The following is an 11,227-nucleotide window of genomic DNA, read 5'->3' as shown; positions in this document are numbered from 1 at the left end:
CCAACGACGTGATAATAAAATTAAAGAAGTGGGTAAGAATACAGAAGAAAATATAGAAATGCCTTGATCTTGTTTGCGCACCAACAGCTACAGGACAGATGATGTGGCCATCTTGAGATCGTTTGTCATCTGTCAGGCAGCGTTGACCTTGCAATGGATGCAAGGGCTGCTATCGTCTTTTACGGCGAGAGAAAGAAGGGGAAAAAAAGGATACAGAGAGCGAGAGAGAGAGAGAGAGAGAGGCTGTTGTTTTCGGTAATAAAGACAACATTTATGCCTTCCATTTGCGCTGCCAGTTAAAAGAGGCACAAACATGGAAATCCATTATGGAACGCTTCTTAAAAGTGTGACCAATCCTTGTTCAGTCAATTAGAGTCTGGAGACTGAGAATATGATGTTTGTCTGTTTAGCCCCCCGACACACACACAGATCAGCCTGGATTCAGCGATGGAACGAGAGATTCTATTTTTTTCACAGAGACAGAGTGAGGGAGAGAGGGAGAGAGAGAGAGAGAGATGGAGGGATGGAGAGGCATCGTAGCCAAGCTCTGCTTATCTCTTTTCTTCTCCTCCGCTTTCCTGCCTCCCCTCCCTCTTCCCCTCCCATATACAGAAGCATTAATGTGCGCAGCTATGTGCTTTGCCATTGTTCTGTGTTTAAAAGCTTAAAAAGGGGGGGACGTTGTTTGTGTAACTGGCGGAGTTGGCGGCGCGCGGCCGTGTCCAAAAGCCCATACTTAAAGTTGCTCGGCGGGAAAATAAAAAAGAATTAAGTAAAATAAAAATAGGCCGCATAAAGGAGGGAGTGATAGAAAAGCAGTTAATAAGAGTGGTTACCCCCACAATGAGCAGGGATGAGGTTTCACATTAAAAAAAGATTTATCTTAAAGTGTGGTGCTAATCCCTTCAGTTTTAATCCAACACCCCCCCCACACACACACACACACCCCCTTCTCCGCTCGCAGCACCCTTTTTGCATTCCTGCCGAGGCATAATAAAAAAACTATAAACCATAAAGTTCTTACAATTTCTGGAAACTGGCAAAAATGCACGGCGCCCTGATTTTACAAGGATTCCTGGCCGGTGAATCACGGAGCGCGGAGGACTCTTCTCTCTCTCTCACACACAACAGATTATTAAACGAAAGAGGAAGTCACGGGGTACAGTGAAAGGGCAACGGGGACAAGAAGGGGAAAAGAGAAGAGAGTGTGGGAGAGGAGCGCATGTTTGCTGCAACCTATTTGACGATTGTTGTGGTGGTGGTGGTGGTGGTGAGTGATAGGTGGCACACAGAGGTGTTGTCATGCTCTCTGTCACAGCCCGGCTGTGTCACACAAGCTGGATGGATGCCTGTGTCCACTGCAAGCTGCTTGAATGAGGAAGCATATGGGTGTATGAGAACCTCAGCCCGCTTCATGAATATTTGATTCATATTTCCTGTGTGTGTGTGTGTGTGTGTCTGTATGTGTGTGTGTGTGTGTGTGTGTGTGTGTGTGTGTGTGTGTGTCTCACTGGTCCAGATTTGCTCACACATGTAGAAAAATGTATCTGCAATGGAAGATAGATATAAGACAAATATATAAATTGATAAGGATCTTTATGTGTGTGTGTGTGTGTGTGTGTGTGTGTGTGTGTTTTCATTAGCGACGGGAGGAGGAGAACGATGAAAAAAACCCTGAAAAATCTGAATTCTGAATAATGTGTGACAAAATGATACCACCTCATATACTCAGATGCATTAGGGGACGAAGCAAAGTTTAACAAGGACCGGTGAGTGAGGAGACAGAGAAGATGCTGTGTGTGTGTGTGTGTGTGTGTGTGAGAGAGAACAAAAAGGGAGAGAAAGGAAAGGAAGGAAAATGTCTTTTATTTTTTTCGCTCTTTCACTTGTCACTGCAAAAAAAAAAAAAAAAAAAAACTCACAAGGCTTACTTTGTGGCATTCTAATCATAATTGCCAATCCTGAATACAAATCTCTCAGCACTAAACACATCGAGGGAAATTGAAATGACAAAACGAAGCTCATATAACGGTGTAATCAAAGATACATTCAGTGGTGGTGTGGGGAGAAAAAGAGAGAAAGAGATGGAGGAAATAAAAAAAAAATATTAAAAAAAAAAAAAGTTGAGCCAGTAAGAGATGAGGATCAGGGGCCAGTTATTAGCTGGGCCGGGGGGGAACAAAGAGCCCCAGTGTTGGAGGGCAGCTTAACACTGAGCCAGTTACTGTACCTTTCAAAACTAATATGTAACCATATCTGTTTTAAAAGGACGATTCATATTACTGTGAATGCATGAGAAAAGTTGTTCCCATCCTCACGACCCAGGAAACTCGAATCCCACTTGTAATAACCCCCCCCCATCCCCATCCCCATCCCACACACACTGACTCAATTGCAGGCCTGGCCTTTTGTGAAAAAGCATCCCATTTAAAAAAAAAAAGATGAGCACATTCAATTTTTGTAACGATGTAAAACATCTTCAGCTCTTTTTTTTTGTCTCAGCTTCAGTTTTTTTTTTTTTTCTCGACAGCACAATGGCGCTCATTGTGCTTTATTGTTACCGTGGCGACTCCAAAGGTCAGCGTGGGGTGTGGCGCGGGCGGACAAGGGCGGCACTGAACGAAAATTGGGTTATACGTGATCAACTAAGTTATTAATCAGATTAAAATGGATTCCCTTCTGCCTGCTGTTTAACTAGGCAGGAGCCGGGTGTAAAAGAGGAAAAAAGGAAATAAAGACAGAGAGAGAGAGAGAGAGAGAGAGAGAGAGAGAGAGAGAGGACGGGAAAGAGAAGCAGAACAATAGGCCAGTGTTGACTCGCGCAAGAGCAAAAGGAAGTCATTGTTTTTTCGAGGCTGAAGTCATTGTCGTAGATGAGTTTGGATAAGGGCCGGGCTCTGTGAAACAGCCCCACTGCATGGAACCCGTCTGTCTGAAAGCATGTGCCCTTGCCATGGATGCCCCCTAGCTTCATCCAGGTAACCTCTCTAATCCTGATTAAATCACTGTAATTAGAACAAGCAGTGTTCCTCCACCCCCATATTTCCCTAATAAAACAATGCGGCGGGTTTAAATCCGGTCGCTGGGATTTGCAACGCAACAATGCAGTTTATATCCATCTCTGCCGAGGAATTAAGTGTATTTTCTAACTGCTAATGTTATAATGTTGCTGGCTTATTTGTCTCGATGCTCGCTATTCTCTTTCTTATTCCCCCCGCGGTTTTGTGTTCTCTCTCTCTCTCTCTCTCTCCCTCCCTATCCCTCTCCTTTTTTTTTTTTTCTTCCCGAGCGCAACTTTGTTTATTTGCGTCTTGTTTATTTGCTTCTTGGCGCTTTTTGATGTTTAAATCAAACATGTTTTTAGCGAGTGGTCGGGATCATCCTCCGCTACGGGAAATAATGCAAGTTATTTGTCTTTAATTGCCACGGAGCTTTTCAAACATGCCGACACGCTGCCTATGTGTCTATACCTGTGTATGTTTTTTTTTGTTTTTATTAGCATCACTGCGTGCCTCCATTGATGTGGAATAACAGAGGAAATAAAAGTTGACATAGTTTCTTCATTTTTTTATTTTTTTTTTTACCCCCAACCCCCTGTTTCCCTCTCTCTCTCTCTCTGCCTTGCTCTCTGTTGTTTTTTTTTTATATATCTGTGTTTTTCCTTGAAGTTGCTGCGGCATTGTCTCATTATGTGTCGACTAGCTGTGTAAGTGTAGGTATTATGCCTGTGTGTCTCTGCCTGCCGGTGCTGTTCTCTTTCTCTCTCTCTCTCTCTCTCTCTCTGTCTCTCCCTCGGAGGATGAGGAGCTTTATGAGTACAACTCCTCTGAGGCGTCCTCGTCACATCTCCGGGGCGCCTGGGGAAGGGGAACGTCGCATTCTTAAGAGGAGCAACTCAAACTGAACAAAGTCTACAGGAGTCGGGGAAGAAAAGGAAACAAACAGCAAACTAACGAGATGGGAAGCAGAGATCATGTCAAATATATTGGGTCGGAAGGCCAATTTATAACCCATTGTTTCATGTTTCACAATATCGAATACGACGCGCGCTAACGTGGCTATGAGTGTGCACAGGACGGGGGGAAAGGGTATATGCAGGCTTGCATATATACATAAAAGCACTTGATTTGCACGTGAACGCACACACACACACACACACACACACACACACACACAGTGTCTGAATGTGATCTCCAGCTCCCTATAACCTCCCAGCTCCCACGCTGTCTTCACTCCTGTTTCCCCATCCTGCTTCTAAAATAATGAATAGAATAATTGTCATGTAACTTTGCAATCATCCAGCGTTCGTCTCCATTTCCTTTTCAGGGGCAACTCGATACTGCCCTTCATTCACTGTACTGTACTTCCAGGAAATGTGATGTGGCCAATATCATCGACGGTATTAGTGAATATGACTGAGAGAGAGAGAGAGAGGAACACGGGAAGAATAGGAAGCCTTTTTTTTTTTTTCCAAAAAAAGGACCTTTTCAGCAAGCGCAGCCTGCAGTTGATATCTGGGGAATTAGTGAGGGGGGGAAATATTTTTAGAGTTATCACTCAAAATCTGCCGAGGAGAAAAGCGAGACAGAGAGAGTGAGCAACAGGTACCATCTTTAGGGCTTGACAGCAGCTATTGTACTTAATTGCTCTTTGTAAAACTACACTATTTGCACTTTTAGGTGACAAGGTGATAATTCACCTCTGCACAAGTTAAACTGGCAATGTTGTTGCACATGTGAAATAGCACCTCGCCTTCGCCAGCTGTCAAAGCTGTCATCTCGGCATGGCGGAGGCACACAATGGGAGCCGGGGGAAGTGTTTCACCAACAGTCGTCTTCGTCTTCTCCTTCTTCTCAGTAAAAGACAGACAGGCAGGCAGGCAGGCAGGCAGACAGACCGGCCTCCAGACGGCTTAATCACTGGAGGAGCCCATGCCCTCCAGCAACAAGGAGAGAAAGGAAGACGAGAGAGCGAGAGATAAAGAAAAAAGGGAGGATCCCGGAGTGTGGGAAAGTGAAATGAAGGGATCTAAGAGGACAGAAAGGAGTGCGGCTGGACTTGCTTTGGTCTGAACACAGAAACATCCGGTAACCCTACTTTGGTGACTACAATGTTACTATAACCAATACAAAAGGGCTAAGACTACAAAAATAAGACCCAAGTGGTAATAAATCGAAATTATCCTTCAGCTAAGAGATGACAATCGTGCTCTTTGCATGGATTTCCCCTCAGCATACCTCAGTGATGACTGATTGCTTCATGAATGCCTTTGTTGTATCCTTAATAACGATACTAAATTAGACCGTAAGCACCAATCTGCCCCCACTTGGATCCTCGGGTGTCACCTTTCTGAACTTTCAGACCTACTTTTAAGTGTACTGAATAATAACCGCTGTGCAGGTAAGCTATCTGTCTGGCTCATTAGTACACACAGGGGTGTCTGGTGGCAATAAGTACCCCAGGCCTTTTCTACTTGTCAAAGCATTTTGTGTGAGTGTTTATGTGTGTGTGGTAGCACATGTTTTAGAGACAAACAGCAACCAAAATTCATGGTAATTAACCACCTGATGAGGACAGTATTATTGGCAATTACCAGGTTTTGCATTATCAAAAGTTCTTAATGTGTGGTGGGGAGTGAGGGGCGGAGGGGGGGGGATTGTATGCACGCATGCAGGTGTGTGAGCTAATATCAGACAGACCCAACAGAGATGTAAAATGAGAATGGAATCCAGCTGTGAGGAGACAGAGATGGCCAGTGTCACTAACAGTGTTGGTAAGCTTTGTGTTTTAAAATGGGCTGCTCCAGTTTCCACTTATATTAAACAGTAACCAGTATTTGATGGTACTTTCACCAATATACATTTTTCCCTAGGTTCTTAAATTCCTCCCAAATTCCTTTTTGGGGACTAAACCTAAATGGCTCCATGAACTCTTCATCCAGTAAAGGTGTGTTGGGTGTGAAGGTATTTCTGTGTCAGGATGCAAGACTTTCCGCCTCCGAAAAACGGCCACATATGTCGTTTGTTCAAGCAGCAATTCCGACTTTTATTTACGTTTATAACGGTGGCGCCCTCTAGTGTCTGTAAAGGAGGGCAGGTTGGCATAGTAGATCAAACAAACACCCAGGAGACCAGGGTTCCTGTCGCGTTTGACAATAAAAGTGAAGTGACTGGCAAGTTTTATTTTTTACTTTACGGACCAAGTGGTACAAGGGATATAAAGATAAAACTCCCTTTTTCCACCTCTTTAAAAAAAAGCAGTGTATTATAGGAAACATTGTTACATTTACATTTTTTCCAGAAAGAAGGGCCGGGTTTTAGGGACTAGTCTTTATCAGAATTGGACTTAAAGATGCTCTAAAAACCCAATTTAGGAGTTAAAAAGTTCTTAACTGAGATTACAGAACACATGTATCACGTGACTTACTCCTATTTACAGTCAATTGTAAGAGTAACATTTAAGAGAAACTAGGTGATCATAACTTTAATCATATATACTAGCCAGTCAGAGACAAGGATCTACCCTAAATCTGCCCCATTGTTCATTCTTTTAAAAAAAAAAGTCTCAGGACTATGATTTTCTGCAAAAACATATTTTGTTTAAAATCCTTAATATCTCCAGTAGGAAAATGTAAAATTAAGAAGAATCAAATATTAATGTTTAATATACAAATGGGGGTTGACAAATAAGGGTTGTGTAGTAACCAACAGTAAGCAAACTGCAGCAGGAAAGAACTGATGCAGCTGGTAGACAAACATACATCTGATAAACCCCAAAAATAGGTAGAATTTAGACAATGAGGGAGCATAGTAAGTGATTGCAAACTAATTCAGTGCCAGCTTTATTCTTGTTGTTTGCAACTCTGATAAATACAAAACAAAGAAAAGGAAGAAAGAAATATCAACACTGTAGGCTAAACATAACCTGTTATGAATTACTGTGAACATTTTGCTTCAGTTAACATATTATTCATCATGTCCAATTATACATATTTTTTAAATAAACAAAAATCATGTCTCAGATGGTGTGCTGTGTCCTAGCATATACTCGTAAATCATTTAAGTAAGCTCTAGAGCTCTCTTAAAAACATGATAAAAAATACAAATATCCACTTTTAGCAATTTGATAGAGGCCTCAGTATTGTGTAATAATTGTGGTGACTGTTTTGGTTACTGTATCTGTGTTATACAGACCAGCATATGTGCATCTAGTATTGTGTGTGTGTGTGTGTGTGTGGCTTAATTTGTAATGTCTACCTTTCTTCCACTTAAACCAGAGTAGGTGGAAATTACACCAGTAATGCCAACGTTGATCCACTACATCTGTGCTTCACAGCGAGCCCACCAATCCCACCATATGTCTTTAATTGCCATCAGTGCTTTACAGAACCCATTTCACACACACACACACACACACACACACACACACACACACACACACACACACACAATTGTTGCCTTCTCCTCCTTCTACTCCTCCTCCTCTCTGCATACAGATACATATATATATATATATGTGTGTGTGTGTGTGTGTGTGCATTTTGTTCTAATATGACCTTAGCACTCATGAGTTCAGATCCCTCACAATGAAGGCAGGCTTGAGTACACTCCTACTGACAGAGGTAATTGGCCACTAGTGACATGACCTGTGCTGTATTTAAGATGAAACTTCCTTAACCCAGTGCACACACTCACTCGCACACACACACACACACACACACACACACACACACACACACACACACACACACACACGGTTACAGAAATGTTAGGGTTGTAGGACAAAAAGGCAAGACTGCATCATTGTGTATATCTCAAATGTGCTGAGTACAGGGTTGCCACACATTTTTTATGGACACAATTTAAACAACTTTTCCATGACTTCTGTTATTAAGGGCCATGACATATTAAATGTATTTAAACATATCAGATTCAAACTCTATTTAAACATAATTTCAGCTAGCTGGCATTCATGTGGGGAGAGACAGAACGAAAATAAAGAAACCTACGGGATAGTAAACTAAACGTTGTCACGCATCGAAAATACAGCTACAGAAAATAAGGTTATAAGGTTAACCACAGAAGATTACTGTAATAATTAAGTTCATTAAACACAACAAAATTCCACGACTTTTCCAAATCTTTTAAGGATTTTTCTAATTCCAGGACTTTTCCAGGGCCTGGAAAATGAGATTTTAAAATTCCAGGTTTCCCATGACCGTAGAAACGCTGTGAGTAGAGCACAGGCAAAGGGCCCAGGATTAAGGCTAAGGCCTCCTGCACACTGCCTGCGTGGCGTGTCCGTTTTTATTTCGGCTCCCATGTTAACAGGTTAGAGCTTGCACACTGCCTGCGTGACACGCACATCTCTGGCGCGGCTCGAGCCGCAACTGACACGCTCACGCCACACAGGCAGTCTGCAGGCGCCCTAATGGTTATCCCTTTTGCAGACAAGAAGCAAACATTATGTGAATCCTGACATCTGCTTGTCAATCATCCCGTCAGTGTCTCTGCCTCAACCTCAACTTTTCTTCACAGCTGCCCTGCATTGAGGAAACAGTTTTTGCCAGTAAAGCTGAGCAGCTGCTTTATTTACTTTTAGTTCAGTTACATATTCTCTACATTTTCCAGAATGCCTCTCAACAACCACCAGAGAAGGTCTGTAAACTATTTGCATTCAATCAAAGGTGAGTATGGGCAGGGTGCTATTTGCCGGGGGTGATGCGTGGGATTTCCCCCTTTCTGGTCTATATATCCCTGCCTCTGCTGAATTATTTTATCCCAGGTGGTGCCAAAATGTACCCTTCCCCCGTCAAAGTGATCAACGCTACTTCACCAATAGACCATTATATACCTAAAATGGAAGTATTTTAAACTAAGTAAAGTGCTGTAACGGTCTACAGTGCCATAGAACGATAAAATCAGAGCGGCAGTTGCTGGTTGTATTTAGCTGCTACAGAGCTACCAGCGGCAGTTGTTTAGCCGCCAATAGGTGACTGTGAGCCGGCTACAGGCGCCGCCAGATGACGATACTCTCAGGGGTCGTGGTGGTGGAGTTTAGGCAGAAAATGTGAGCGCCATGCGACGATGACAGTTAAGTTTAGGCACCAAAACGACTGGTTAGGGAAAAGATCATGGTTTGGATTCAAACAATCCCGAGGAACGAACGAGCGTTCCCTGGGTGAAGGTATTTTGTTTTTGCCGCGAAGCGAACGCCGCTCTCCGTCTTCAAAGAGCTGTGATTTATGTTGACACCACGTTGTGCTATTTCATTTTCAGATTATCTTCCATTGAATTTTCAAGTTCATAAATACGTATTTTGGCATGGCTGGCTGAGTAGTACTACAGTATATCCATGGTATTGAAAGGGGGGGATTTCATTCTTGCGTGTTTTGTTTTGCATGATCAAAAACCATCCACCCTCTTTGCTTTTTGCACAAATCACACCCTGGGTATGGGTATGTCAAAGTAACTAGCTAGACCTTGCCCAATGGCCTAAATTATGTACAACAACATCACCACTTTCAAGCGACTTCGTTTTTACTGTTGCTTCATTGCTGTGCTTTTCGCTACTATGCAGTGACACTGAGGCGGCGCCATACATGTTCATCCTCTCAAGTCCACAAAAATAGACACTTTGTACCGTCATCTAATGTGTGTACAGGAGGGGACGCTCTCAGACAGTTTTTATCAGTAACACTTACTTACTATAGAGCACAATGTGAGAGCAGTTGTTAATTGGAAGTAATAGGTCTAATTGATGTGAGAATATACAGCATTTCTCTATCTCTGTTCTTTCTCTTGCCTATCCACTAACTCTCTGTACGTGTACTGTATGGCCCACTTCGCAAATTGCGAGAGGTGCTCTTTTCTCCTTCCGGGAATCCTCGCCGCGCTCATCCAAATGTCCTACACTCCTATCAACACTTTCACTCCAGCTTGTCAATCTCAACCTTCTCAAGTCTTCCCGGTCCACATTTAATATATTAAATGAACGAGGGAGGGAGGCCGAGGTAATGTAAGTAATACGATGTGAGGAGCAATGTTCGCAAGCAGCCATGGCATGTACAGCACTGTTTGAATAATGTAATACTTCAAGTTTGATAATGTATGGCTATAGATAGGTCTCCACTGCAGCCAAGTATTGATTGGGTTAAGCACATCTACAGTACAGCAAACGGCGCAGGTTCATATCAATCTTTGCACAGCAAGCTGTACCTCAGTAACCAGATACCTTGTCTGATTACAGAGACCTCAGGGCCACTGAAGCTGTTAATGACATTTATTGGTAAATCCAATTCCTGGGCCAATTTAGGAAGGTGTGGTTTAATACTACAGACAGTGTGAATCTGTGTGTGTGTGGATGTGTATATGTGTCAGAGTGCAAGCAGATTCATGTGTATTGTAACCCCCCCCTTCTCTGGGTATACTAATGAAGAGACGGCCACTCCAGACGTGCAGCGCGTGCCCTACAACACCTTCCACAGATTCAAGGGAGAATTTCGATATTAATGATTTATGCTGTATTTGCATACAAACCTAATGCAAACCCACTCCAGATAATCACATTTTGCCAGCTCTGAATTGAGTTTTGCGGCTGTCTTTGCTACCCCCACCTCCCCCGCCCACCAAATAACAGTGGAATGTGGGTGACCCCCCAACACAAGGGGTTTACAAGTGGACTCACCAAGAGGGAATGTAATAGTGCATTTTACTATGAAACAAGAGGGTCTATTTTCTCATCCAGGCTTTAACACACACACACGTGTAGCAGAACTGGCAGCAGTCCCAGTAGCAGTGATAGTAGTAACAATGGTAGTCTCAACAACAGTGGTAGGGGTATAATGTACCCAAGTATACGGAACTTTATTACAGTTCTGAGATGACTATTTTTTTTTATTCTTCTTTATAGTCCAGGGACAAATGTATCTTTACAGCGCTACATTTATTTGGCCGCAGTTGTGGCTATTTCAATTTTCCATTTGATAAAATATGAAGAAACTACTCAACAGAATAAAATAAGTACTTTAAAATAGCTCCACTTGTGCCAGTATTAAAATACTGCTTCCTCATGAATGCATTAGTATCCATAAAGTCAAATAAATATTATGATATAATTAGGGCTGTCAAAATGAACACGATAGTAACGCAAATTCCTTTAAAGGAATGTTTTTTTTTGAGAAAAATATCCCTTTTAAAGTACATTATTAAAGTGAACAGATACAAAA

The 11,227-nt window shown here is 42.5% G+C and overlaps 1 protein-coding gene across 6 annotated transcripts in view; it reads right to left on the bottom strand.

Moving 5' to 3' along the window:
* The window catches only part of znf536 (zinc finger protein 536), a 281,952-nt gene that overhangs the window by 68,950 nt on the left and 201,775 nt on the right, over window positions 1-11,227 (bottom strand). The window lies entirely within an intron of this gene.

Source organism: Sander lucioperca, chromosome 3 (genome assembly GCF_008315115.2).
Source record: "Sander lucioperca isolate FBNREF2018 chromosome 3, SLUC_FBN_1.2, whole genome shotgun sequence".
Taxonomy (NCBI): Eukaryota; Metazoa; Chordata; class Actinopteri; order Perciformes; family Percidae; genus Sander; species Sander lucioperca.
Note: the sequence above shows the minus strand (reverse complement) of the source record. Positions and strands in the feature narration are given on the sequence as shown.